Source organism: Oryctolagus cuniculus, chromosome 11 (genome assembly GCF_964237555.1).
Source record: "Oryctolagus cuniculus chromosome 11, mOryCun1.1, whole genome shotgun sequence".
Classification (NCBI taxonomy): domain Eukaryota; kingdom Metazoa; phylum Chordata; class Mammalia; order Lagomorpha; family Leporidae; genus Oryctolagus; species Oryctolagus cuniculus.
The window spans coordinates 22,185,668-22,211,760 of record NC_091442.1 but is presented as its reverse complement, the minus strand read 5'-3'; the positions used below and the strand labels follow the sequence as shown (position 1 = coordinate 22,211,760).

The window sequence follows — 26,093 nt, the reverse complement described above, 5'->3', positions numbered from 1 at the left end:
TGTGCAGCACTTTGTACCTGGTACATTAGTTCATCCACTCAGCAAGTGCTGAGAACTGTATGCTGTGCTGGACTCTCGCCTTGTCCTCAGGCAGCACCCCTAGACTCATGGACTCCAGGATGTCTGTCCTGTGCCCCTCAACTGTGGTCCTCACCAGCTGCCTTCTGGGCTACCTGCAGAACTGAAGGCAGAGAGCTGGGGAGGACAGTGCTTCACCAAGTGTGGCCCCTGGTCCAGCAGAAGCAGGATCACCTGGGAACTGATTAAAATACAAATGCTTGGATCCTGCCATAGATGAGCTGAATCAGAAACTCTGAGTAGGGCATGGTAATCTGCATTTCAGTAAGCTGTCCTGGCGATGCTCATGTATGCTGACGTCTGAAAGCCATCAGTGGAGTGATTGTGTTGGCTCTGGTATCACACTGCTCACAGTGAAATTTTTTTTAAGATTTATTTATTTGAAATAGTTACAGTTACACAGAGAAAGAGAGGCAGAGAGAGAGAGAGAGAGAGAGGTCTTCCATCCGCTGGTTCACTCCCCAGTTGGCCACAACAGCCAGAGCTGAGCTGATCTGAAGTCAGGAGCCAGGGGCTTCCTCTGGGTCTCACACATAGGTGCAGGGACTTGGGCCATCTTCTACTGCTTTCCTAGGCCATAGTAGAGAGCAGGTTTGGAAGTGGAGCAGCCTGGAATCAAACCAGTGCCCATATGGGATGCTGGCACTGCAGGCAGCGGCTTCACCCACTATGCCACAGCACTGGTCCCTACAATGAAATCTTAGCTCTATTTCATAAGAGCTGTGTGACTTTGACCAAGTCTTGAATCTTTTTGTGTCTCCACTTTCTTATTTACTTAACTAGAATAATTATAATTTCATTAAGCTGTTATTGGTGGTATTAAATCATATAAAGAGCTTAGTATGTAATTCAGCTTTTTTATGAAGATTTATTTATCTATTTTTTATAGCATTATGGAGATACAGAGGAAGAGAGAGAGAGAAAGAGATCTTTCATCTGCAAGTTCACTCCCCAGATGGCTGCAATGGTGAGCACTGGGCCAGGCCAAAGCCAGGGGCCAGGAGCTTCATCTGGGTCTCCCCACCCCACCCTCCTTGGTTGACAGGGGCCTAAACATTTGAACCATCCTCCACTACTTTTCCAAAGCCATTAGCTGGGTGCTGGTTTGGAAGTGGAGCAGCCATGACATGAAAACGGTGCCCATATGGGATGCTGGTGTCGCAGGCAGATTTACCCGCTGTGCCACAACACTGTCCCCAGTATAAATTCAGTTCTAGGAATGTATTCTATGGACATATTCCAGCATATGCTGAATAGCATTTGTACAGGGTATTCATTGATGCATCATTCATAATACAAAAGAAACACCCTAAGTATCTATCTATAGGGAACTGATTCAATAAACCATGATCCTGCAAACAAAGGACAAGGCAACTCTTTATAAATGCATACGGAGAATGTCCAGAATTTCCAACTAAAGGAACAAAATGCAGAAGAGTATGTTTCACGTGGTTCCATTTCTGTAAAGAAAAATAACCTTTATAAAATCTCTGTGTTGGTACAAGCTCATATATACATAGATTATCTCTGAAAGAATACTCGAGAAATTGAGGGGCCAGCATTGTGGCATGGCAGGTCGGGCGGCCATCTGCAGAGCCAGCATCCCATGTGGGCGCCAGTTCCAATCCCGGCCGCTCTACTTCCAACTCTGCCTTTCAAATACAATAGATCTTTAAAAATTGAGTGTTGAATGGGAGAAGAAGAAGTAGGTAACTGGAAATAGGGGAAGGAGAGAAACTTATTTTTATTATACTTTGCAGTATGTGTATACATTTGCTGATTACAAATGTGGTATTTTTAAATGCCTGGATCCCATATCAGAGTGCCTGGGTTCAAATCCCAGCTCTGCTCCCAATTTAAGCTTCTTACTAATGCACACCAGGGAGGCAGCAGGTGATGGTTCAAATACTTGTTTCCCTGCCACCCACTGGAGACCTGGATTGAGTGTCAGGCTCCTGACTTGAGCCTGGCCCAGGTCCAGCTGTTGTGGGCATTTGGGAAGTGAAGCAGTGGATGGAAGATCTCTCTCTCTCTCTTTCTCTACCTTTCAAATAAGAAAAGTTTTTTTTTAAGTAAATAGAAATTTTAAGAAGGGGGGAGACCTTAGCACAGTGCCTGGCAGTGGCAGCTGCGGTGCTGGTAGCCATTCTGCAGCTCTGGGCTGATGATTCACTGCAAAAGTGGGGCCCAGAAATAGCAGGGGTGTGGCCAGTTTCCAGACTGCACTCCCAGCCTCTTGGTCTCACCACTTCCTTCTGTATGCTCCGCGTTTCTCTGTCAGAGACTCCTTGCATTTTTTAGATGGAAAGGGGTTTTCAGACTCCTGTATAACACTTTTATTTTAAAGGTGAGGAAAGCACATCCCAGAGAGGCCAAGGTTATCCAGAGGCTTCAGGCTCAACCAGAGGCCTCCATCACTACTAAGCTTTCTAAAATTCTGCCCCCACCTTAGTGCTGTACCCATGACTCCTTACCCTGCCTGTTGAGACTGGTCATGGTTTAACTCGTAGCCAAACTTTTCGACCTTATTTTCCATCTTTTCCTGTCTGTTTTCTCTACCTAGCCATGTAGGTCTCCTAGCTGACCCCAAATGCTTCTGCTTTGCCATACCTTGTCAATGCTTTGCCTTCTTCCTGAAATGCTGTTGTTTTTTTCCTGTCCGTTCAGAGAAAGTCTATCTATACGTGGAAGCGAAGCTTAAATCAGAGTCCTTTAGGAAGTCTTCCCTGATTATTCCAGCTTTTCGCGCTCTTCGTTTCCTCTGAGCTAACTGAAATTTTCCTTGTAAGATACCTGCCGCTTACGAGGGGTAAAGGATGGTTGCTCCTTGAGCAGCGGGAAGTAGATGGTGACGACACGGAGCCAGTTCCGCATTCCCGATTCTCCATTTCCACAGTTGCAGAAGTCTTTAGTCCTCCTTATAGTCTGGGGGTGGGTGCTCTGGGTGCGGGTGCCTCTGAGCCCGCCTGCAGCCAGGGGCCAGTCTGCAGAAACTGCTGGACCTGTTCCTACCCTGATGTTTACTTGGCCCAGAGGCCCGGTGTGATGAAACCCAGCCCTGTTGCCGAGCACCTTGGGAGGCCTCCTTCCAGGGTCCCTCTGTGCTCAGACAGTGGCCCTTTGTGGAGCAGAGGAGCAGGCCTGAAAGCAGAGCCGCTGGAAGCCGGTCCCTCCCCCTGCCTCCGGCCGCCTCCACGGGCTGCCTGGACCATCCTGTGCTTGGGTGTCCTGGTGGAGTGAGGAAGGGCCTCCAGGCGGCCGGCTAGGCTGGGAGGGCGTGGAGGGGTCCTGCCAGGATCGCCTTCGGAAATGGAGCGTCCAGTCCCTTAATCCAGTGCGCGCTGCTTGGAGTGGGGCTCTCGGAGGCGGAGACAGGTCCCCCTACAGGCCAGCGGACACGCTCCCCATCCTCCCCATCCCCACCAAACAAGCGCCTTCTGCCCCTGCCTCACTGGTTACTTCCCAGGGGGAGAAGCTGTTAGATGTGATCCCAAAGTTGGTGGAGGGAAAGTGGCGGGGAGAGGAGGGCCGGGAGGGAGCTGCAGGAGCGCTCACTGCTCTGGGACCAGCAGGCGTGGAATTCCCGCCCTGCCGAGCCACTGGCATACTGGGTGATGAGAGCTCCTGACTGCCCTTTCTACGCCTCAGTCTCCCGGGTGCAAAATCACGAAGGCGGAGCAGACAGGCGGCGGCGTTGGCTGCTGTGAGTTTCCCTAATGCTTTGATCAGAGGGAGAACAGGGAAGCGTTGGGGGTGGGCTGGAGGTTGATGGCTGGCATGGCGCTCTCTCTCCGTGGATTCACCAGCAGTCCCTAGGCAGCCTCTTCGCAGCCACCTGCATCCCCTCCCCCTCCATCCCTCCCTCTCTCCTCCCCACCCTACTTTGAGGGCTTTTTGTGATGAGATCTGGAAGCTATTTGATGTGGATTTGTCTTATCAGCAAGTTTCTGGTGGAGAGAGAAGGAGGCCAGGAACTGAAAGAGGAAATCGGAGAGGTGACTGAGCTGGAAAGAACTGTTGAAAGAGAGTAGAGGGGGAGAAAAAAGGAAGGAGAAGGGAAGGGAGGATGGAAAAAAAAAAAACAGAAGCAAGAGGAGGTTAGAGTGAAAAAAAGAGAGGTGAAACGAGTTGGAAAAAGAGGAAGGTCCAAGTGGGGGTGAAAAGCAGGAAGTGAGGCTGAGGAGACGGTCTGGCCAGCATGTGCAAGCAGCGATCACTCAGGGAGACGCACAGTTCAGCGGTGTGCGTGCAGGGGAGACAGCATGAGAACCCGTTGCACAAGGTCTTCAATGGCAGGCGAAGGATTCTGAAGCTTACATCTCTTATTTTCCTCTGCTCGGATCCCCTGGGATAAACTGGGGGGAGGCCCAGGGGTGCATTTTCATTTATTCCATCCATTCAACAAGGGACTGTATCTTATCCCGTCCCCCAGAGCATAACAGCGTTTGCACTAAAGAGAGAGTCAGTTAAAACTGAGTACTTGGGGCATAAGAAAAAGAGCACTTGGAGAAAGCAGCCACTAAGACAACCTCACAGAGACTATGAGAATAATCACACTACAAGGAAGAAAGTGCTAGGATCCCTAAGAGGGGTTCGGATTATTGTTGTGGGACATCAGAGGAAAGCAAGACAGCCTTCCATGCTACTCACAGCAAAAAAAAAAAAAAAAAAAAAAAAAAAAAAAAAAAAGCCCCAGAGAAGATTGTAATAGGGTCAGTTTAGGCCACTTGAATTGATCCCTGGGACCTGGGAGGCAGGTGCTGTTGGAGGATACATGGTCCTGTGTATTAGTGCAAAGCTGAGCTCACTAAAGAAGAGGGAGGAATTATTTCTAGAGGAAGAGAAATTAGAAATGGACGTGCCTGCGTGCCAGCATCCCATATAGGCATCCCTTTGTGTCCTGGCTGCTCCACTTCTGATCCAGCTCCCTGCTGTGGCCTAGGAAAGCAGCAGAAGATGGCCCAAGTGCTTGGGTCCCTGCACCCACATGGGAGACCTGGAGGAAGCTCCTGGCTCCTGGCTTAGGCCTGACCCATCCCTGGCCGGTGCAGCTACCTGAGGAGTGAACCAGCAGATGGAAGATCTCTCTCTGTCTCTCTCTGTCTCTCTCTTTCTCTCTCTGTAACTGTTTCAAATAAATCTTTAAAATATAGTAATAATTAGGTCACCGAGGTATGGGATGGACAGGAGGCCAGAAGACCAGGACTGAGTAGAAGTTGTTCTGGCATGTCCTCTGATAAAACCTATGCCTGAGATCCTTCACCTGCATCGGCGTGCTTCCATTACGACTTGCTTTGCGTCTTGGTTCTGCCCATTCTAGGTCAGAGAACTCAGAATGATGAAAGGCCGCACCTCTGCCAAAAGGACTGCTCTTTTCTGACCATGGCTCTTTTTCTCCTGGGGCTACACCCGCTTAACCTGGAAAATGGGCGCTCCACTGATTCACAGGGGCGGGTGAGCACCTGCGGAGGGCTTTGAAGACTGATGGGCAGGGTTTCTAGCAACACTTCTGGAGGGTGGCAGTCTCAGCTGCGCCCCGTTTCTGCAATCTGACATAACAATGGGAGAAGCTGCTCAAGGGGTCTTGGGTTTGCGCAGGCGGCGGCCTAGACCCGTGGCCCAGAATCAGCCCTCTTCCTGCTTCTGAATATTTCCACAGGTGAGATTTCTAGCACGGCTCAATGGGAGCATGAGGTTTTGGAGTTGAATATACCTGACATTGGTTCTCAGCCGTGCTGTCTCCTAGCCCAGGGACTTGGAATAAGTTTTGTAGGTTATCTGAGCCTTCATTTCCTTGGATGTAAGGTGAGATGGGGGCGGGTTGTGTGTGTGGGAATAATACCCACCTCCTCGACTCATTGTGAGAGTTGAGTAAGATGCCAGAAAAGCAGCTGGCACAGTGCCGCACAAGCCATGGGCACTCAGTGAATGTGAATTCCCATTCATTTTTTAATTCACAGAGGTATGTACTGTTGGAGCTGGAGGTGTCTTAGAAATTCCTGTCCAGGGGCTGGCACTGTGGTGCAGCAGGTTAAACCACCGCCTGCAGTGCCAACATCCCACATGGGCACCAGATCGAGTCCTGGCTGCTCTACTTCTGATACAGCTCCCTGCTAATGTGCCTGGGAAAGCAGCAGAAGATGACCCAAGTACTTGGTATCTGCATGGGAGAAGCCCCTGGCTCTTGGCTGAAGCTCCTGGTTCCTGGGTTCAACCTGGCCCAGCCCTGGCCATTGTGACCATTTGGGAAGTGAACCAGTGGGTGGAAGATCTCTCTCTCCCTCTCTCCCTCTCTCCTCTCTCCTTCTCTCCCACTCTCCCTCTCTCCTTCTCTCCCCCTGCCCTCTCTCCCACCCTCTCTCTGTAACTATGCCTTTCAAACAAATAAATCTATCTTTAAAAATGGAAGGAAGGAAGGAAGGAAGGAAGGAAGGAAGGAAGGAAGGAAGGAAGGAAGGAAGGAAGGAAAGAAGGAAAGAAGGAAAGAAGGAAAGAAGGAAAGAAGGAAAGAAGGAAAGAAAGAAAGAAAGAAAGAAAGAAAGAAAGAAAGAAAGAAAGAAAGAAAGAAGAAATTAATTAATTCCTGGTCCAGTCCTCTCATCCTATGGTAGTGAGAGGACTCCCAGGGAAGTTTCCGCTTACCCAGCCTGGTTTCTCTCCTGTGGCAATATTGGCTGATTCTGTCCTCCCTGGAAGCAGAGATCTGGCTGGCATCCTTCCTCTTATGTAGCTTTTAGCTACATAAATCCTGCATGAGTTTTGTGCCCATTCAGAAAAAGGTATATGACTCCTCCGTCTTCTCCCCCAAGAACACTTGCCCATCATTTGCTCACAACTCTGCCCGTTAGGGTACCACACTAACGTGATGGGAATACAGGGGAGGCGCCTCAACAAATCCAGCAGTCCTGGGGCACCTGAAGGAAACCTCTCCCTGTTATTCTTACATAAGCTAAGAAATATATACAACTATTCGTTAATGGATTAGAAAAGTTTTTTAATTTTTACTTCTCAGTTGACAGGAGGTCCTATTCTTTACCTTTATTTTTTAGAAATGTATGGCAAGAGACACATTACAAAGCTTATATTTGAGCTATTAGAAGTGTAGAGGCCGGCGCCACGGCTCACTAGGCTAATCCTCCGCCTTGCGGCGCCAGCATACCAGGTTCTAGTCCCGGTAGAGGTGCCAGATTCTGTCCCGGTTGCCCCTCTTCCAGGCCAGCTCTCTGCTGTGGCCAGGGAGTGCAGTGGAGGATGGCCCAAGTGCTTGGGCCCTGCACCCCATGCGGCTCCTGCCATCAGATCAGCCAGTCACAGTGCGCCAGCCACGGTGGCCATTGGAGGGTGAACCAATGGCAAAGGAAGACCCTTCTCTCTGTCTCTCTCTCTCACTGTCCACTCTGCCTGTCAAAAAAAATAAATAAATAAATAAAAAATAAAAAAATAAAAATAAAAATAAAAATAAAGAAGTGTAGAATTCAGGCCACTAAGTACAATCACAGTGCTGGGTAACTATCTCCCAAACTTTTTCACTATGCCAAAGACAAACTCTGTGCCCATTAAACAACCCACTCTGTCCTCCCCCCAGCTCCTGGCATTCTATTTTCTGTCTCTGTGAATTTGCCTGAGTGCAACATCTCATGGAAATGTAATCATACAGTATTTGTTCCTTTGTTTTTGGTTTATGATATTTCCTTTCCTTTTTTAAAAAAATTATTTATTTGAAAGGGAGAAAGACAGAGAAAGAGAAAACTCTTCTATCTGCTAGTTCATTCCCCAAATGCCAAAAATTGCCAGAGCTGGGCCAGGCCAAGTACAGGAGCTCCATCCAGGTCTCCATGTGAGGCAGGGACTCAAGTGCTTGAGCCATCAGCTGCTTCAGCTGCTGTTTCCCAAGCACCTTAACAAGGAGCTGGATCAAAAGCAGTTTTTCTGGTCTCAAACCAAACTCCCGTGTGGGGTACAGATGTTGCAGGTGGTGGCTTAACCCACGGCACCAAATGGTGGAACCTTTAGCATGATGTTTTCCAGTTTCATCTGTGTTGTAGCATGTATTAGAATGCCACACCAGGGCCGGCACTGTGACACAGTGGGTTAAGCCTCTGTCTGCCATGCTGGCATCCATATGGGTACCAGTTTGAGTCCCAGCTGTTCCACTTCTGATCCAGCTCCCTGCTAATGGCCTGGGAAAGCAGCAGAAGATGGCCCAAGTCCTTGGGTCCCCGCATCCATGTGGGAGATCCGTAAGAAACTCCTGGCTCCTGGCTTTGGCCTGACCCAACCTTGACTATTATGGCCACTTGGGGGGTAAACCAGCAGATGGTAGATCTGTGTGTGTGTGTGTGAGTGTGTGTGTGTGTCTCTTTCTCTCTAACTCTGCCTTTCAAATAAATAAATAAGTCTTTAAAAAATAATGCTCTGCTATTCCACTCTTTAAACATACCAGCTTTTGTTTATCCATTCATCTGTCAGTGAGCACTGGATTGTTTCTACCTTCCAGCTATTCTGAATAATGCTCCTATAAACATTGATATATAGCTAACCATCATTCTTGTATACAATCTATAAGAAATAAAATTATTAAAATTTATTTGAGAGGCAGAGCGAGAGAAAGAAGAGAGAGAGAGAGGAGGCTCCCATCTGCTGGTTCACATCCCACCCTGGCTAGAACTGGGCTGGACCAGGCTAAAACGAAATCATAAACTCAGTCCAGGCCTCAAACTCAATGCATGTCTCCCATCTGAGTGGTAGGAACCCAACCATTGGACCATGAGTATTTCCTCCCAGGGTCTGCATTAGCAGGGTGTGGGGGCCAGGAGCTGGAGCTGGGCGTCAAAATCCTGTGGGATGCAGGCATCTTAGCCACTAGGCCCACGACTCATATAAATGAAGTTTAGTCGGCAGAATAGCAGTCCATAACAATAGTAGCCTCATCCCTGGAGCCTATAGTGTTGATTTACGTGGTAAAGGTGTTGCAGATGTGATCAAAGCAGCCTCAGAAAGGGAGATTGTCCTACACGATCCGGGCGGGCCCTACATGCGATTCCACATGTCCTTCAAAGAGGAAGGCTTGCAATTAATTATTAATTACTTTTTTAAGATTTATCTATTCATTTGAAAGGCAGATCTCTGGTCGTGGTGGGCAGAGCCAGTGTGCACAGACAGTAGGAGGGTTCGAGGTGTAGACTGGATTTCACCCCAGGAAACACAGCACGCCCAGTGGACTTGAAGCTTGGCTATTTCAGGAGGACTGGGTTTGAGGGGAAGTTGCAGGGATCTGGCACTGTGCCCCATCCTGACTGATCGTGCCACAGGGATCCAATGAAAATAATAATAATAATAATAATAATAATAAAGGCAGAGTTACAGAGAGAGAGAGGAAGAGGCAGAGAGAGAGAGAGAGAGGGAGAGAGACCTTCCATACACTGGTTCACTCCCCAGATGGCTGCAACAGCCAGGGCTGGGCCAGGCCAAAACCAGGAGCCAGGAGCGCCTTCTGAGTCTCCCATGTAGATAGTATGGTCCCAAGCACTACTTGGGCCATCTTCCACTGCTTTCCCAACGCCATTAGCAGGGAGCTGGATTGGAAGTAGAGCAGCCAGGACTTGAACCGGTGCCCATATGGGATGCTGGCGTTGCAGGTGGCCATTTAACCCTCTGTGCCACAGTACCAACCCAAAAGGAAGGTTTGACCATAGAAAAGAGAGAGAAATGTGACAAAGAAGCCAGAGACTGGAGAATTACAGCCACAAACCAAGGAACACTGGCAACCTCTAGAAGCTGGGAGAGGCAAGGAGCAAATTCTCCCCTGGAGTTTCTAGAAAGAGCATGGACAGGTGATGCTGAATTGGCCTCCTGGCCTCCAGAACTGTGCGAGACTAAGCGAGGCATTTTAAGCTATCAAGTTTGTGGTCATTTGTTATGGCCATAGAAGACTAGTAGAAGAACTGATAGAAACAATAAAAATGAATTCAAAATTGTGAAAAGAATGAATTGAGAACAGAATTTAGTTCTAAAATCTAATCTGGGAAAGTTAGACTTCATAACAAAGAGACCTCAAAGTGGTAAAATCCAAACACTCAATAATCACTTTTATGTGAATCAAAAATATTGATAAATTGACTCATAATCAATATGGAAAATAATTGATCTCGATGAAAAAAATTTCATTAAAATAAAAATGAAAAAGGTTGGAAACAGTGTCATTGTTCATAAAGATAATCAACCAAGGAATTCCATTGGCTTAGAAGGTGCCCTAGGAAGAAAAATGTTTGCCTTGAAAATTCATTAATGTTTATATAAAACCAAATAATGTGTTTTTATTCGTGAACACAAAGTCAAACACGGTCGGGGTCAAACACACCTAATGTCCCTTTTCTCGTGCCTTTGAGCTGCCTTGTTTTCAGAACATCAGAGCTAGAACATTGCTTTTACATAAGACTTTGATCCCAGGAATTTCCTTCTACTTGGAGATGGATCCATGACTACAAAATCTCAGCACGTCCCAGACGAAAGGAATCTCAGAGACAGCTATCAACTCACATCTGTCGTGTCACAATTAAGAGACTTAGGTCAGAGGAGAAAGGCACTGCTCCAGAATCACCTGTGAGTGAGAGTTTTCCCTGAATTATCAGGACACTCACCTCTGTGCCAACTTCTGACAGCTTCTCGATGACAGTTTGACTCCCATGCGTGAGAGAGTCCCCCGAAGACTTGCACATTTTGAAGCTTTCGGCTGACACTCTGAGCTGATGGATTGCAATGTGAGATGGAATCTTTGCATGCATAGCCAGAGGTATCCTTGGCCCCTCCTTCTTTGTACCCCCTGCTGTCGCCCTGCAGGGTGGGCCTAACTGTCCCTTTGGGGTCCTCTGCAGCACCCGCCTGCTGGCCTTCTGCTTCAGCCACTAGCAGTTCATCCAACCACCACAGCAGCCTTTCTGAAGATACCACATTTAAGAAGTATTTCAAAATGAATCCAGATATATCAAAATGTATAAACCACACCGTTTCACACTCGTTAGGATGGCTGTAATCAAAAGGGAGCTAATGACAAATATTCGCAGGGATGTGGGGAATTGAACCCTCCTGTTGCTGGTGGTAAAGCTGCTTTGGAAATTCTTTAAAAATAAAACAGAATGATGCAACAATTCCACTGTTAGGTATACCCAAGAAAAATGAAAATACATGCTCACATAAGAACTTGAACATGAATGTTCATAGTATCATTTTTCATAGCAGCAAAAACCAGAGGGGTGGGCAACTGTGCAGCAGCAGGTTAGGTGGCCGCCGGAGACATCAGCACCCAAAGGTACGTCAGTTCAAGTCTCAGCTGCTCTGCTTCTGGCCCAGCTCCCTGTTAATGCATCCAGGGAAAACAGGAGAAGATGGCCAAAATCTTGGGCCTCTGGAACCCATGTAGAAGACCCAGATGGAATTCCAGGCTCCTGGCTTTGGCCTGGCCCAATCCTGGCTGTTATGCCATTTTGGGGAGTGAATCAGTGGGTGGAAAATTTCTTCCTCTGTCTCTCTCTCTCTCTCTATCCCTCTGTCTTTCAAATAAATAAGATTAAATCTTAACCAAAAAAAAAAAAAAAGGGAGAAATAACCTAAATTTCTATCAATCAACTGATGAATGCATAAACAAAATGTAGCATATCCATGCAAAGGAATATTATTTAATCATGCAAAGGAAAATATTAATGCTACAACATGGATGAATTTGAAAATATTATGGGGACAGCACAGCAGTGCAGTAGGTTAATCCTTCACCTGCGGCACTGACATCCCGTGTGGGTTCCCGTTCTAGTCCCAGCTGCCCCTCTTCCAATCCAGCTCTCTGCTGTGGCCTAGGAAAGCAGTAGAAGATGGTCCAAGTGCTTGGGCCCCTGCACCCACGTGGCAGACCTGGAAGAAGCTCCTGGCTCCTGGCCTTAGCTTGGCCCAGCCCTGGCCATTGTAGCCATTTGGGGAGTGAACCAGTGGATGAAAACCTCTCTCTCTCTCTCTCTTTCTTTGCGTCTCTCTCTTTTAAATAAATTCTGCCTTTTAAATAAAGTTGTTTATTTATTTATTTATTTATTTTTTGATAGGCAGAGTGGATAGTGAGAGAGAGAGACAGAGAGAAAGGTCGTCCTTTTGCCGTTGGTTCACCCTCCAATGGCCGCCACGGCTGGCGCGCTGCAGCCGGCGCACTGCGCTGATCTGAAGGCAGGAGCCAGGTGCTTCTCCTGGTCTCCCATGGGGTGCAGGGCCCAAGCACTTGGGCCATCCTCCATTGCCTTCCCGGGCCACAGCAGAGAGCTGGCCTGGAAGAGGGGCAACCGGGAAAGAATCCGGCACCCCGACTGGGACTAGAACCCGGTGTGCCGGCGCCACTAGGTGGAGGATTAGCCTACTGAGCCGCGGCGCCGGCCTTAAATAAAGTTTTAAAAACTATATTAACACTAAGTAAAAGAAGCCAGTCACCAGAAAATCTCACAGTAGATGATCCATTTGTATGAGTCAGTCAACACAGAAAGTAGACTAGTGATTGCCTGGGAACAACAGCATTGAGAATGCGGAAAGTCAGTGAGTATGGGATTTCTTTCTGGGACGGTGGAATGTTCTGGAATTAGAGTGCAGTGAGGGCTACACAACTTTGTAAATATAGTAAACCCCACCAAATGCTACACTTTAAAATGATGAATTTTGTGGCATTGTTAATTCTATCCCTTGAAAAATTATGGCATATAATAGTACACACTCATGTACAAGGGTATTTCAGAATGTTCATGGGAAAACAGAATTAAGAGATACTATTTGGGGCAAGAATGTGGCTCAGTAGTTAAGTTGCTGCTTGGGATGCCTCCATCCCATATCAGAGTGCCTGGTTCAAGTATCTGCTACTCTGCTTGAGATCCACTTTCCTACTAATATGTACCATGGAAGGCGGGGGATGATGGCTTGAGTGCTTTGGTCTTTGCCACCCACATGAGAGACCTAGATGGAATTCTGGGCTTCTGGCTTTGGAATGGCCCAGCCTGGGCTGTTGTGGGCATTTGGAGAGTAAACCAGCATCTCTTTTTCTGTCTCTGTATCTCTGCCTTTCAAATAAAATGAAAATAAACAAATACATTTTAAAAGATAACTTTCACTTTCCATGAGCTTTTTGGTGACCCTTTGTACAACCCAACTTAAGAAGAAAACCGGCACAAAGGCAATTACAGCTTCTGATTCAGCCTTCTTCCATCCCATTCCCTTCCTTCTCTACCCAGAGATATTTGCTCTCCTGAAGCTGGTATTTATCATGGCAATTGTCTCAGTTTGTTTGTGCTGCTATAACAAAATACCTCAGACTGAGCATCTTATAAACAACAGATGTTTCACAGTTCCAGAGGCTCAGAAGACCAAGACCAAGGCTCTGGGGACAGCTGCTTCCCATAGGCCACACCTTCCCACCACGTCCTCACAGAGTGGAAGGGGCTAGCTGGCTCTCTGGGGTCTCTAAAACAAGGACACTAACCCCTTTCTCAAGAACACCTAATCAGCTCCCGGGGGCTTCACCCAGTTCTGTCTATGGCATTGAAGATTAGGTCTCAAGATGTGACTTTGAGGAGGAACACAACATTCAGATTATAGCAGTGGTAATGTTTTTTATAAATTTTACTCCATGTATAAATATCCCTAAATGATAGATACTATTGCTTTGTCTGTTTTTAAGCTTTATATAAGTTATGTAAGTTGTATTTTCTGTAATGTTTGGTTTTTCTTCCATAATTATGTGTTTTTTTTTTTTAAAGATTTATTTATGTATTTGAAAGACAGAGTTACAGAGGTAGAGTCAGAGAGAGAGGCAGAGAGAGGTCTTCTTCCACTTGTTGGTTCATTCCCCAAATGGTCCCAACGGCTGGAGCTGGGCCAATCAGAAGCCAAAAACCAGTAGCTTCTTCCTGGTCTCCCATTCGTGTGCAAGGGCCCAAGGATTTCGGTCATCTTCCACTGCCTTTCCAGGCCATAGCAGAGAGCTGGATTGGAGGAGGAGCAGCCGGGACCTGAACTGGTGCTCACTGCGATGTCGGCACTGCCACAGCGCTGGCCTCCCATCATTACGATTTTGAACGTTAACCATATTCCTGCATTTTCACTGCTGTGTTGTATTCATTATATAATATACTGCAGTTTTTTTCTTTCTTTACCTATTAGGAGACATTTAAGTTGTTTCCAGTCTTTCAGTTTTACAAAGAACGCTTTGAAGTTTTTCTCAAATGTGTCTCCTTCCGCACATGTTGCGGCGTCTCCCTAGCTTTTGCATCCAGGAGAAGAATTGGTGCAAAAACTCGCCCAGCTTCCGCTTCGTCAGATACTGCACAAGCTTCTCACTGATGAGCTGGGACGTTTCGTGCTTTCTCTCTTTTTGTTTTTTTATTTGAGAAGCAGAGTTACAGAGAGAGGGAGGGAGGGAGAAAGACAGAAGGATCTTCCATCCGCTGGTTCACTCCCCAGATGACCACAACGGCCAGAGCTGAGCTGATCCGAAGCCAGGAGCCAGGAGCTTCTTCCGGGTCTCCCACGTGGGTGCAGGGGCCCAAGCACTGGAGCCATCCTCTACTGCCCTCCCAGGCCATAGAAGGGGGCTGGATCGGAAGACAGAGAGCAGCCAGGACTAGAACCGGCGCCCATATGGGATGCTGGCATCACAGACCGAGGTGTGGTCCACTCTGCCACAGCACCGGCCCCTGTCCTTCGTATTTCTTCTGTGGTTTTTTCCTGTGTACATCGTCTGTCCATTTACATAATCTAGATTGTATATTTTGGATTCTTATCCTTTGTGAGGCAAAAGCATCACAGAGATTTTTCTCTCAGTGAGGGGGTTACATTTTCCCTTTCTTTGTGGCAACTTTTGATGCACAAAATTTCTACATACTGTAGTGGACTATATTGGTTTTTATTTATTTGTGTGATGGCTAATTTTATGCATTAAATCAACTGTGCCAGGGGTGCCCAGATAGTTGGTTAAACATTATTCTGGGTGTGCCTGTAAGGGTATTTCTGGATGGGATTAACATTGGAAGCTGTAGACTGAGCAAACAGATTGCCCTCCTGCCTCGGGGCGTGCCTCATTCACTCCAAGGCCTGGGCGGAAGAAAGCTAGCGTAAGGGCGCGTTCGTGCTCTCTGCCTCTGTGAGGTGGGGCTGGGTCTTCTCCTGTCTCTACACGTTGACTTAGACTGAAACCTGCGCCACTTGCTCTCTTGGTCCTCTGTCCCTCAGACTGATTGGAACTGGACCACGGGCTCACTGATTGGAACTGGACCACGGGCTCTCGTGGGTCTGCAGCTTGTCGGCTGCAGATCTTGGGACTTCTTAGCCCCTGCAACTAAATATTCATGTGTATAATCTCAACATCCTATTGCTACCTCTTCTGAAGAACTCAGACTAATATAATTTTTGGTGTCTTGTTAAAGAAGTATTTCCCTACCCTGAGTTTCTAAAAACTATTTTCGTTGGTTACTTTTAAAGATTCTAAAGTTTTACTTTTCTAATTTCTGTCTTTAACTAAACGATTCTTGTTGTGTATGCTGTGAGGTAAGAAACAACTTTTGTTTTCCAAATGAATAACCAATTGTTCAGTATGATTTTAAGAATAATCCATCTGTATTATTTTCCTAGGGCTGTCATAACAAATTACCACGAACTAGGTGGCTTAAAACTACTGAAGCTGATTCTGTCACAGTTCACGAAGCCAGGAGTCTAAATCAAGGTGGCAGCAGAGTTGGTTCCTCCCTTCTCGGTTGGAGAAAACATCTCATGCCCCTCTCCTAGCTTCTGGTGGCTGCAGACACATCCTCATCATTGCCTGTGTGTTCCAGTGTCTCCATGTGTCTCCTCCTCTTCTTTTTTTTTCCTTTAAGCTTAAACATTAAATTTTTCTCATTTTATTTGAAAGACAGAGACAAACAGATGGACACAGGGAGATCCGCTAGTTCGCTCCTTTAATGTCCGTAACAGCCAAGGCTGGGCCAGGCTGCATCCAGGCGCCAGGAGCCCCATTCTTGTCTCCCACGAGGCTGGAGCCGTTTTCTGCTGCCTCCCAGGAGGCGCCCGAGCAGGAAGCTGGGTCAGAAGCGGAGGAGCAGGGACTAGAACCAGGCACTCTGTTACGGGGTGCAGGTGTCCCAAACAGCGACTTAACTGCTGATCCAAATGCTTGCCCTGCTCCTATTTTCTTATAAGGACACCACTCTTTAGACGTAGAGCCATTTAGGGCCAACCCTAAAACAGGATTAATTGTTCCGGAAATCTGTAGTTACACCTGAAAAGACTATTTCCAAATAAGTAATATTTTAAAATTCTGGAAGGATATGAATTTGGGTGGAGATGCTATTCAACCCAGTATTCCATCTTTTGCTTTTACAAATATCATTTCTGGGGCTGGCATTGTGGAGTAACGGGTTAAGCTGCCACTTAAAATGCCGGCATCATCCCACATGTGTGTTGGTTCAAGCTCCAGCTGCTTCCCTTCCCATCCAGCTCCCTGCTAATAAGCCTGAGGAAGCACCGGAGGATGGTCCAAGGGCTTGGGTCCCTGCACCTATGTGGGAGATCGGTAAGAAGCTCCTTGCTCCTGGCTTCAGCCCGGCCCAGCCCCAGCTGTTGCAGCCATTTGGGGAGTGAACCAGTGGATGGAAGATCTCTCTCTCTCTCTCCCTCTCTCTCTCTCTCTCTCTCTCCAACTCTGCCTTTTAAAAACAAAATCTTTAAAAAAAAAATACCATTTCTGTCATTTATCAAATTCCCATATATGTGTGGACAGAGGGTCCTGATGAGGTGTTTACATATTCTTCATGAGATAATCTCATGTGATCATCATGACAGTTCTGTGGGGTAGGCGCCACTAAAACCATCCTGACTGTGGAGGGCTGTCCTGGGAGCATTTGCATATGATGGGATCACAACTCCGTCTCAGCGGCCTACAGCAGCAGTCTTCATCATGTTACACGGCGATCTTGATGCGTTGCCTGCAACTTTGCGCTCTGTGTTTTATCATTCCAGGATCCTGGCTGAAGGCACAGCTCCTATCCTGCACACGCCATCCCAATGACAGGGAGAAAAAGGAAGGCTTTAGATGGAAACATTCAATGGCTCTTCAAGTTTCTGCTTAGAACTGTCCTATAGGTCTCCAGCTCAAATTTTGTTGGCCAAAGTAAGTCATGCGGGCAAGGTTGACAGTGGGTTAGGGGGTGTACCTCTTCCTCTGGAGGGTACTCAAGTCTCACGGCAACAGGCAAGGATGTTTGAGGATTTTTTAATTTAATTTTTATTTATATAAATGGGACAAATTTCATGTATCTCATACATAGGGTTTTTTTTTTTAAGATTTATTTATTTATTTGAAAGGCAGAGTTACACAGAGAGAGGAGAGGCAGAGGCAGAGAGAGAGGTCTTCCATCCGATGGTTCACTCCCCAGATGGCTGCAACGGCTGGAGCTGCGCCAATCTGAAGCCAGGAGCCAGGAGCTTCTTCCCGGTCTCATACATAGAGTATGTATGCCGGCCCCATACATAGTTTTAAGTACATAATGACACTTCCCACCCCATCGTATCTCCCTCGCTCACTCCCAACCTTCCTCCTGCTTCCTTTCTTCGTTTTAATTTTTGTGGTAATATACTTTTTATTTCTTTGAGAACAAGTTTTATTGTTAATGGAAGAAGTACCTAAGGAAACAGGCAATGGAGTTGGGCACTTAGGCTTATCTAAAACTTATGAGACATAAGAGTATCCTCCACTTAATACGCCAAAATGAAGTAAATCTTTGAGAACAAGTTATACTATTAACTCTCATAAAACAACTCTTTGAAGACAGAGGTCCTGCATGGGAAGTAAGTGCACAGTGACTCTTGTTGTTAATTTAACAATTAATACCCTCAAGTATGATGTCCGTGATCATCCGAGGCTCTTAACATGAGCTGCCTAGGGTGTGGAAGTTTTTCGAATCCACAAAGTCCATCAGTATTTAGACAAGGCCTTAAGCAAAGTGGAAGTTCTCTCTTTCCTTCAGAAAAAAGTACAGGGCCGGCGCCATGGCTCACTTGGTTAATCCTCTGTCTGCGGCGCCGGCATCCCATATGGCCGCCGGGTTCTAGTCCTGGTTGCCCCTCTTCCAGTCCAGCTCTCTGCTGTGGCCCCGGGAAGGCAGTGGAGGATGGCCCAAGTGCTTGGGCCCTGCACCCCATGGGAGACCAGGAAAAGCACCTGGCTCCTGGCTTCGGATCGGCGTAGCACTGGCCCGTGGCAGCCATTTGGGGTGTGGACCAACGGAGGAAGGACCTTTCTGTCTCTCTCTCTCTCTCCTTGTCTAACTCTATTTGTAAAATAAATAATTAAATAAAAAGAAAGAAAGAGAAAAGTACATCCTCCTTTGATGACCACTTCTTTAAGAAAAAGGAATTACAATGTTTAGGGAGGCGCATTTGGCCTGGCCGTTAAGATGATTGTTGAGGTGCCTGTGTCCCACGTAGGAGTGCCTGGATTCCAGTCCTGGCTTCACTCCTGTTTCCAGCTTTCTGCTAAGGGGAAACCTGGGAGGTGGCAGTGAGGGCTCAAGTAGTTGGGTCCTTGCCAGCCACATGGGAGACCTGGAGAGAGTCCCTGGCTACCAGCTTTAGCTTGGCCCAGCCCTGCCGTATTGGGCATTTATTTGGGTAGTGAACCAAAGAGTGGGAGTTTACTCTCTCTCTGTCTTTCTCTCTCTCTCTTTCTGCCTCTCAAATAAATAAATAAATTTTTAAAAATACAAAGGAAATTTTTATTTTGCTGCAAACAAAATTTCAAACCCATGCTTACTTTTTTTTTATGATAAGCATTTTCCATGACCTTTTTGAAGACTCTCACATGCATGGATTTCATAATTTTCTGTACCAAAATAAACTTATCTTTTGATTCCACTTTCTCTGAACTTTCTGCAGTCCTCCCATGTCATCCTCTCACTGGTGAAGGGGAATAATGACACCTCTGCCACAGGGGTTGAGTAACCTGCCCAAGATCAAAAGCCAGGATGGGGCAGAGCCAGGACGCCAACTCAGCCTCGGCAAGGCCACGGTGTACTTGTAGGCCTCCTGCTGCCCACTGGGTGGAGTCCCAGAGAGCCCCTCTTCCCCTCCAGAGTGCCTACCTCGCTTCAGACCGCAGCTCCCTCAGGAGCCTCTCTGGGAATGAATCAGCCTGGGTCCCCATCACTCTTCCTGAATCTGTGCTACCTGATACTCACTCTCCCTTCTGAGTGACAGGGGCACACCCTGCCTTGTCCTGTGTCCCCTCTGCCCCCAAGGCCTGGGGTGTTCTCCTGAGAGGTCCGTCTTCTTTTGGGATGAGAGGAGTAGGAACGCACAGCCCGCAAATGGACTGTGCTCCAGGGTGTGAGAACACTTGGCCTACTTTCCGCCCTCTAAGCTAAGCTCAGCACCTTGTGCTAGGGTGACTCTGGCAGGTCGGCCCACATGACTCACTCTGTAAGCCTTCAGGGCTGGCACCGAAAGGCCCCGGGGCTGGGGCGTGCGTTGGGGGCGGGCAGGGGTGCGGGATTAGCTTTCACCTCTCAGAAGTCTGTCTCTCCCCCTGCAAGAGGACAAGTAGAAGTCTGGACAAGTATGCATCCTTTTTTGAAGTTAGCTATTTACCCATTGGGCCTGGGTGGGCTGGGGAGGCTCTGGGAGGGAAGCTCGGAGCAGGGGAGGATGCAGCCTCCCTGAACATCAGTTTCCCTCGCTGAACCCTGGGGACAGCACTGATTTTTTTTTTTTTTTTAATCAAGCATTTAGTCAGTAAGCAAAATGGGCTACTGCGCCAGGATAACACTAACACTGATCTTGACTTCTTCTCCAGGTTGCAAAAATACACAGCACAGGCCGGCGCCGCGGCTCACTAGGCTAATCCTCCGCCTAGCAGCGCCGGCACACCGGGTTCTAGTCCCGGTTGGGGCGCCGGATTCTGTCCCGGTTGCCCCTCTTCCAGGCCAGCTCTCTGCTGTGGCCCAGGAAGGCAGTGGAGGATGGCCCAAGTGCTTGGGCCCTGCACCCCATGGGAGACCAGGAGAAGCACCTGGCTCCTGCCATCGATCAGCGCGGTGCACCGGCCGCAGTGCGCAGGCCGCGGCGGCCATTGGAGGGTGAACCAACGGCAAAGGAAGACCTTTATCTCTGTCTGTCTCTCTCTAACTGTCCACTCTGCCTGTCAAAAAAAAAAAAAAAAAGTTTAAAGAAAAAATACACAGCACGGTGCCGGAATCTTCAGGAATGCAGCCTTATCTGCCGTATATGTGACCGTGAGAAAACGCCAGGTCTCCAGGAGCCACGGTGTCCTCATCTATGAAATGGGGATCATTGTCAGAGCCATGTCCCAGAGGAGAAAATTCTGTAAGCGAAGTACGTAGTGCACACTAAATTCTCCATAACGCTGGCTAGTGCCATGAGATGACGATACCTACCTATTTATTTTTTAAAGAAAGGCCCAGGCCAAGAGCCATTCGTGGATGTTGAAAGGAGAGGGACAGAGTCTGACTTTTCTTAGAACTGCCTGCTTCTTTTAGCCAAGTGTGGGTGTGGCTCAAAGGAATGAGGACGCAGTTCACAAGGTGACAGGGCACAGAGCACTGCTTGTCCTCACAGATCTTCAGGGAGGGACAGAGCTGTTAGCTGGCCCCGTCAGAAGGCCACCTCTGCACATGCAGCCCATCTGGCTCCTTCCCGTCCCCTCCTACCAGCCCAGTCACCAAGTCCTGGCAAGCACGACTTTGAAATAATGGCCGTGCTGGTGGTGATGACAGTGTTACTTGTAGCTTGCAAAGGTTTTCCAATACCTGATCGCAGCAGTTCTTCATCGTCTCTCTCCCATTCACAGAATCCAGAGTTAGGCGGACCCTGGGGGGTTGTCGCGCATTTTGCAGATGGGGACCCTGAAATCCAGGGTATAAAATAGCAAACAACATCCCTTGGGGTTTACCCAAGGAATGGGATTTTCCTGAGCCCGCACCATAAATTAAGGGCAGAGGCAGGACTAGAATCAGAAGCTCCTGACTCCCAGCTTAGTGCCAGTGCTTCTTTCTCTCTCCCTCTCCCTCTCCCTCTCCCTCCCCCCCTCTCTCCCTCTCCCCCTCTCTCTCCCTCTTCCTCTCCCTCCCCCCCCTCCCTCTCCCTCTCCCTCTCCCTCTCCCTCTCCCTCTCCCTCTCCCCCTCTCTCTCTCAAGGTTTATTTAGTTATTTGAAAGGCAGAGTTACAGAGAGGCAGAGAGAGAGAGAGAGTTCTTCCATCCATTGGTTCACTCCCCAGGTGGCTACAAATGGCCAGAGCTGGGCTGTTCTGAAACCAGGAGCCAGGATTTTCATGTGGGTCTTTTCGTGAGTGCAGGGGCCCAAGTACTTGAGTCATTTCACTGCTTTCCCAGGTGCATTACCAGGGAGTTGGCTTGGAAGTAGAGCAGCCAGGACTCAAACCGGGGCCCGTACGTAGGGATGCCAGTGGCAGCTTTGCCCACTGTGCCACCGTGCCAGCCCCTGGACAGTTCTCTGTAATAAGATGGAACTGTCCTTCTGGACGCCCACCCAAGGAAGCCAAGTGGAATTCATCCCTAGCCATTCAGTCGGCAGCTTGTGGTCAATGCTTCCTTTTTACCTATTTTTTAAAAGATTTATTTATTTGGAAGTCAGAGTTACACGGAGAGAGGAGAGAGAGAGAGGTCTTCCATCTACTGGTTCACTCCCCAATTGGCTGCAATGGCCAGATCTGTGCTGATCTGAAGCCAGGAACTTCTTCCGGGTCTCCCACTTGGGTGCAGGGGCCCAAGCACTTGGGCCATCTTCCACTGCTTTCCCAGGCCACAGCAGGGAGCTGGATCAGAAGTGGAGCAGCCGAGACATGAACCGGTGCCCACATGGGATGCTAGCACTGGAGGCGGCAGTTTTACCCACTACACCACAGTGGTGGCTCCTGAAACTGCTCTTACTCTCAGTTCATTCTATGCTGTGTTTTGTGCACTTGATCATTCAGAACTGCATTATCCAACATGGCAGCCACTAGCCCTATGTGGTTATTTGAATCTAAAGCATTTAAAATTAAATAAAATGGGGGCGGTGCCGTGGCTCACTTGGTTAATCCTCCACCTGCGGCACCAGCATCCCATGTGGGTGCCGGGTTCTAGTCCCAGCTGCTCCTCTTCCAGTCCAACTCTCTGCTGTGGCCCAGGAGGGCAGTGGAGGATGGCCCAAATCCTTGGGCCCTGCACCCGCATGGGAGACCAGGAGGAGGCACCTGGCTCCTGGCTTCGGATCGGCGCAGCGTTGGTCGTAGCACCCATTTGGGGAGTGAACCAACGGAAGGAAGACCTTTCTCTCTGCCTCTCTCTCTCACTGTCTATAACTCTACCTGTCAAGTAAATTAAAAAAATTAAATAAAATGAAGTTGGCAGTTCCTCAGTGGTACCAGCCAATTTCTTTCTTTCTTCCTTCCTTCCTTCCTTCCTTCCTTCCTTCCTTCCTTCCTTCCTTTCTTTCTTTCTTTCTTTCTTTCTTTCTTTCTTTCTCTCTCTCTCTCTCTTTCTTTCTTCCTTCCTTCCTTCCTTTCTTTTTCTTTCTTCCTTCCTTTCTTCCTTTCTTTTTCTTTCTCTCTTTCTCTTTCTTTTTTTAAAGATTTACTTATTTATTTGAAATAAGAATTACATAGAGAGAGAAGAAGAGGCAGAGAGAGAGAGAGAGAGAGGTCTTCCATCTGCTGGTTCACTCCTGAGTTGGCCACAACAGCCAGAGCTGCACCAATCTGAAGCCAGGACCTACCAGGCCATAGCAGAAAGCTGGATCAGAGGTGGAGCAGCCAGGACTCGAACTGATGCCCATCTGGGATGCCGGCACTGCAGGCAGCAGTTTTACCTGCTACACCATAGCGCCGGCCCCACCACATTTCAAGTGATCATAGCCACAGAGGGTTCATGGCCAGCACCACGTCAGAGAAAGTTCTGTGGGATTGCTCTGGTTTGGTCCTAAAAGCAGGACTTTACATTTAATTTGGTGTGGCACCTTATCTTCTTAGTTCCAGTTTAGCCTTCAAGGCTGCTGATGGTCTGGAGACTGGTTATGGTTTCTGGAGCACTTGCCATTCCCTCCCAGCTTCATGGCAGCAGCAGATTTGATCAGTGTTTCATCTGTTCCTCTGCTTCATCTAGTCACTGATAAAAATGCTCAGCAGAGGGCTGCAACCACGCCCTGCTCGGGGCACTCAGCACGCCGGCCCCATGTCACAGCTGTACAGTTGTTTAACAAATTAGGCCTACATGCAGTTGCTGTGCTGGGAACCAGGTACCTACAGGGAGCCAGAAGTTGCCAACAAATAGAGTTCTGTATGGTGGGTGCTCTACTAGCTCGGATTCCTTTGCCTTGTATTCTAGCTGCTTCTGTTTAATGGTGGTCATTAAAATACAAGCTTAAGGATCAGCTCCAGGAGTTTGGATCCTGGCTCTGCCACTTTGTAAGCTATGCAATGTCTCTGTGTCACTTTAAAAGTATACAAAGTGGGGGATAAAAATAACCTCTGTGCCATCATGTTCGAGTGCAGATTAAATAAGTTAATGCAAGTAAAACTCTTTAGATCAGTGCCTGGAACCCCAGGGGACTGCAGAATGTGCATGGAAATGCATATTATGAGCAAATTAAGCAGATTTCAAAGACTCTGCACCAAAACAAATTGTTAAAAATATTTATTTATTTGGAAGGAGGAGTGACAGAGGGAAACGCAGAGAGAGAGAGTGAGAGAGAGAGTGAGAGAGAGAGATCTTCCAACTGCTGGTTCACTTCCCAAATGGGCCACAACACCTGGGGCTAGGCCAGACTAAAGCCAGGAGCCAGAAACTCCTAGGTCTCCCATGTGAATGGCAGGAGCCCAAATACTTGGGCTATTTTGCACTGCTTTCCCAGGCACATTAGCAGGAAGCTGGATCAGAAATGGATCAGCAAGGACTTGAACCAAACTCCAACGCGAGACGCCAGCACTGCAAGGTGCCCCTAACTTGCTGCAATGTAATGCTGGCTGCCCAAATAAACTAACTTGATTTTCCCCTGAGCTTTTTGAGGTACCCTTCTATCCTAAGTGTTCCAGACAAATTCGTTATCAATAATCCTTTTAGTTATAATTTTCCCTCTTGAACAGGCCATGCTCAGGTCTGCTTAGTTTTGCCCTCCCTCCATGTGTGGAAGTTCTCGGGGTCCCTCCCTGACTCCTGGTGTTCTCAGCGGCTCACTTTGCACCTGCTTTTAGCATCCTCCTATAGCAGAGGCAGGGACCAAAACCAGGAACCGGCACTGCTGGGCTTCACCTGGGCCTTCCTGCCTGGAGGGGAGACCTGGGACAAGCTGTCCAGCTGCAAAATGGGGGGAGGCCCGCTGCCGCTTAAGACGCGGTCAGGGCCAAATGAGACAAAGCAGTGGAAGCTCCTGCAGGTAGCAGGCCTCTGCACGCGTCCTGACTTCGCAGGAAAACCTCACAAGTTCCCGAACACTGCTTCTTGCTCGGGCTTCTGGGCTTTAGTTCTAACAAAGGAGGCCCGGGTTCCCAGCCCAGGGCGCTTCTGGAGGGTCTGGCCCTGCCCCAGGAGCCCCAGGGCAGGAAATCCATCGATTTCTTCATCTCTGGTGTGGGGACACAGACGCTATCCTGGGCTCCTTCAACTTAGGCCAGTTCTTCCCTCGCCGGAGCCTCAGTCTACTTAAAGCAGAACCCGAAGGAACGCCGGTAGGTGTCGTGGACTCCACCGTGGAGGTGCCCGGGCCTGTGGAAGGTGGGCGTCAGGGTCCCCGCAGCCCCCGGCGCCATGCGCGGCGAGCTCCGGCCGCAGGAACAATGGCAGGGTGGCGTGGAGGCGGGTGGGCGTAGGCCAGGTCCCGGCCCGGGGCAGACGAGGCGGGCGAGCCGGGCTCCGGACCGCGGGGTTAGTCCGGGCCACCGGGCCGAGAGCCGAGGCGTGTGAGCCAGGGAAAGCCGAGGTCGGCGCTGGCAGGGACCCGGGAGGAGGCGGGGGCGGGGCCCGAGCCCACCCGGCTGGGACTGAGAGGGCCACGAGGCCCCGGCGGGGGTCTCCTGCTCCGCCTCGCCCCGCCGCTGGCGCCGGGCCTCTGAGCTCCGCCGCGGCTCAGGTAGGCGCCGGGCCCACGTGCGGAGGCGGGCGGCGGACCCCGGCGGCGGGCGGGCTCGCTGGCGCAACCCCCTCCTCTGCTCCCCTCCCCGGGGCCGGCGCGGCTCCTCCCGACGCGCGGCCCCGGCCTGGGCTCCGGCTCTGGCGTGACTCCGGCCGCCGCCGACTGGCCGCGGCGCTCGCTAGTCCGCCGGCGACTGCTGCCTGGGCTGCCGGGATCGCCGCCGCCGCCGCCTCCTCCGGGGCAGCCGGCCGGGGCGGGGCGGAGGGGGAGAGGGGGCGTGGGGGCGGGCGGGGAGGGGGCTGAGCGCCGTGGGAGGGAGGGAAGGAGCGAGCGAGTGAGCCAGCGAGCGGGGCATTTCTGCGCAGCTCCAGTGCGCCTCGGAGCCCGCCGGGGCGGCCGCCGGACGCGGAGACCGAGGGACATCAGCGTCCGGAAGCCGAGCTGCGGCCGCCAGGTGAGCCCGCCCGGCACCGGGCGCTGGCCCCGGGGCCGCCTCCACGTCCGAGCTCGCGTGTGTGTTGGGGGGGGGGTGATCGCCGGGCGCTGCGGGCGCTGTCCCCGACTCGCGAGCACTGACAGCCGGCAGGCGGGCTCCGGGGGGCGGGCGCCAGGGTCCGGAGCCTCCGGCTCGGTTCGAGCGCTTCGGAGCTGGCGCGGGAACGTGCGTCGGGGCCCAGGGTTCCGGGCGTGTGGGTGTGAGCGCGCTTGTGCTCGGGATCGGTGCAAGGGGATGCTCGGGGCGCGCGCGCGCGTGTGCGCCGAGTGTGCGCCCCGCGGGTGGCCTGAGCACCTCTGGTGAGGGCGTGTGTGCTTGCGGGTGTCCTCCGCGAGTGTGTCTGTGAGAGGGTGTGTCCCAGTGT

General features: G+C 49.6%; 2 protein-coding genes across 18 annotated transcripts in view; both read left to right on the top strand.

Moving 5' to 3' along the window:
* CNBD2 (cyclic nucleotide binding domain containing 2) overlaps positions 1-17,226 on the top strand; it is a 96,482-nt gene extending 79,256 nt beyond the window's left edge. The window contains exon 13 of the transcript XR_007919328.2: positions 17,110-17,226. The gene's annotated coding sequence lies outside the window, so the exon portion shown is untranslated. The remainder of the gene's footprint in view (positions 1-17,109) is intronic.
* Positions 17,227-25,534: 8,308 nt separating this feature from the next.
* EPB41L1 (erythrocyte membrane protein band 4.1 like 1) overlaps positions 25,535-26,093 on the top strand; it is a 128,046-nt gene continuing 127,487 nt past the window's right edge. For 5 of the 17 annotated variants that reach the window (XM_017341650.2, XM_051845077.2, XM_051845078.2 and 2 more), the window contains exon 1: positions 25,541-25,687. The gene's annotated coding sequence lies outside the window, so the exon portion shown is untranslated. Of the gene's footprint in view, positions 25,688-26,093 lie in introns of all 17 variants that reach the window. The other 12 variants (XM_051845069.2, XM_051845068.2, XM_070051886.1 and 9 more) reach the window with 6 other exon arrangements.